General features: G+C 52.4%; 4 non-coding genes across 4 annotated transcripts; all 4 read right to left on the bottom strand.

Annotated features, from left to right (window-relative positions):
* Nucleotides 1-345: 345 nt before the first annotated feature.
* Nucleotides 346-467, bottom strand: LOC119347440. Its single transcript, XR_005168332.1, has one exon. It is a non-coding gene; the product is annotated as a 5S ribosomal RNA (ribosomal RNA).
* Nucleotides 468-764: 297 nt separating this feature from the next.
* On the bottom strand, nt 765-883 carry LOC119347439. The gene has a single exon (XR_005168331.1). It is a non-coding gene; the product is annotated as a 5S ribosomal RNA (ribosomal RNA).
* Nucleotides 884-1,180: 297 nt separating this feature from the next.
* Nucleotides 1,181-1,302, bottom strand: LOC119347441. The gene has a single exon (XR_005168333.1). It is a non-coding gene; the product is annotated as a 5S ribosomal RNA (ribosomal RNA).
* Nucleotides 1,303-1,599: 297 nt separating this feature from the next.
* LOC119347438 lies at nt 1,600-1,718 on the bottom strand. The gene has a single exon (XR_005168330.1). It is a non-coding gene; the product is annotated as a 5S ribosomal RNA (ribosomal RNA).
* Between the last annotated feature and the right edge of the window lie 23 nt (nt 1,719-1,741).

The following is a 1,741-nucleotide window of genomic DNA, read 5'->3' as shown; positions in this document are numbered from 1 at the left end:
CGGAGTTCTGATGGGATCCGGTGCTTTAGTGCTGGTATGATCGCATCCGACATGTTACCCCGGTCTTCGTCCCTTATCCTTGCCCCTCCCAGCTCCACTACAAAGACGATTGTACATTGCTTTGGCCGCTCCCTCTCAACTACGGAGACGAGTTTAACGCGGTTTCCACCCCTCCCTCTCAACCGCACCAGTGCACGCTTGCCGCGCCACAACGCCGACGCTGGACCCGTGAATCGTGAGCACCCAGCTATGACTTACCGCACTCGTGCAAAATAATAAAACACGGTAAATATATTACTTACACGTGCGTTTTGTTTTGCAAGCGGCGCGAAAAAAATTAAAAAGGGAATGCAACACGAGGACTTCCCAGGAGGTCACCCATCCTAGTACTACTACTCTCGCCCAAGCACGCTTAACTTCGGAGTTCTGATGGGATCCGGTGCTTTAGTGCTGGTATGATCGCATCCGACATGTTACCCCGGTCTTCGTCCCTTATCCTTGCCCCTCCCAGCTCCACTACAAAGACGATTGTACATTGCTTTGGCCGCTCCCTCTCAACTACGGAGACGAGTTTAACGCGGTATCCACCCCTCCCTCTCAACCGCACCAGTGCACGCTTGCCGCGCCACAACGCCGACGCTGGACCCGTGAATCGTGAGCACCCAGCTATGACTTACCGCACTCGTGCAAAATAATAAAACACGGTAAATATATTACTTACACGTGCGTTTTGTTTTGCAAGCGGCGCGAAAGAAATTAAAAAGGGAATGCAACACGAGGACTTCCCAGGAGGTCACCCATCCTAGTACTACTCTCGCCCAAGCACGCTTAACTTCGGAGTTCTGATGGGATCCGGTGCTTTAGTGCTGGTATGATCGCATCCGGCATGTTACCCCGGTCTTCGTCGCTTATCCTTGCCCCTCCCAGCTCCACTACAAAGACGATTGTACATTGCTTTGGCCGCTCCCTCTCAACTACGGAGACGAGTTTAACGTGGTTTCCACCCCTCCCTCTCAACCGCACCAGTGCACGCTTGCCGCGCCACAACGCCGACGCTGGACCCGTGAATCGTGAGCACCCAGCTATGACTTACCGCACTCGTGCAAAATAATAAAACAAGGTAAATATATTACTTACACGTGCGTTTTGTTTTGCAAGCGGCGCGAAAGAAATTAAAAAGGGAATGCAACACGAGGACTTCCCAGGAGGTCACCCATCCTAGTAGTACTACTCTCGCCCAAGCACGCTTAACTTCGGAGTTCTGATGGGATCCGGTGCTTTAGTGCTGGTATGATCGCATCCGACATGTTACCCCGGTCTTCGTCCCTTATCCTTGCCCCTCCCAGCTCCACTACAAAGACGATTGTACATTGCTTTGGCCGCTCCCTCTCAACTACGGAGACGAGTTTAACGCGGTTTCCACCCCTCCCTCTCAACCGCACCAGTGCACGCTTGCCGCGCCACAACGCCGACGCTGGACCCGTGAATCGTGAGCACCCAGCTATGACTTACCGCACTCGTGCAAAATAATAAAACACGGTAAATATATTACTTACACGTGCGTTTTGTTTTGCAAGCGGCGCGAAAGAAATTAAAAAGGGAATGCAACACGAGGACTTCCCAGGAGGTCACCCATCCTAGTACTACTCTCGCCCAAGCACGCTTAACTTCGGAGTTCTGATGGGATCCGGTGCTTTAGTGCTGGTATGATCGCATCCGGCATGTTACCCCGGTCTTCGTC

The sequence above is a fragment of the Triticum dicoccoides genome, unplaced genomic scaffold (assembly GCF_002162155.2).
Source record: "Triticum dicoccoides isolate Atlit2015 ecotype Zavitan unplaced genomic scaffold, WEW_v2.0 scaffold68001, whole genome shotgun sequence".
Classification (NCBI taxonomy): domain Eukaryota; kingdom Viridiplantae; phylum Streptophyta; class Magnoliopsida; order Poales; family Poaceae; genus Triticum; species Triticum dicoccoides.
This window is presented reverse-complemented; position numbering and strand designations above follow the sequence as displayed.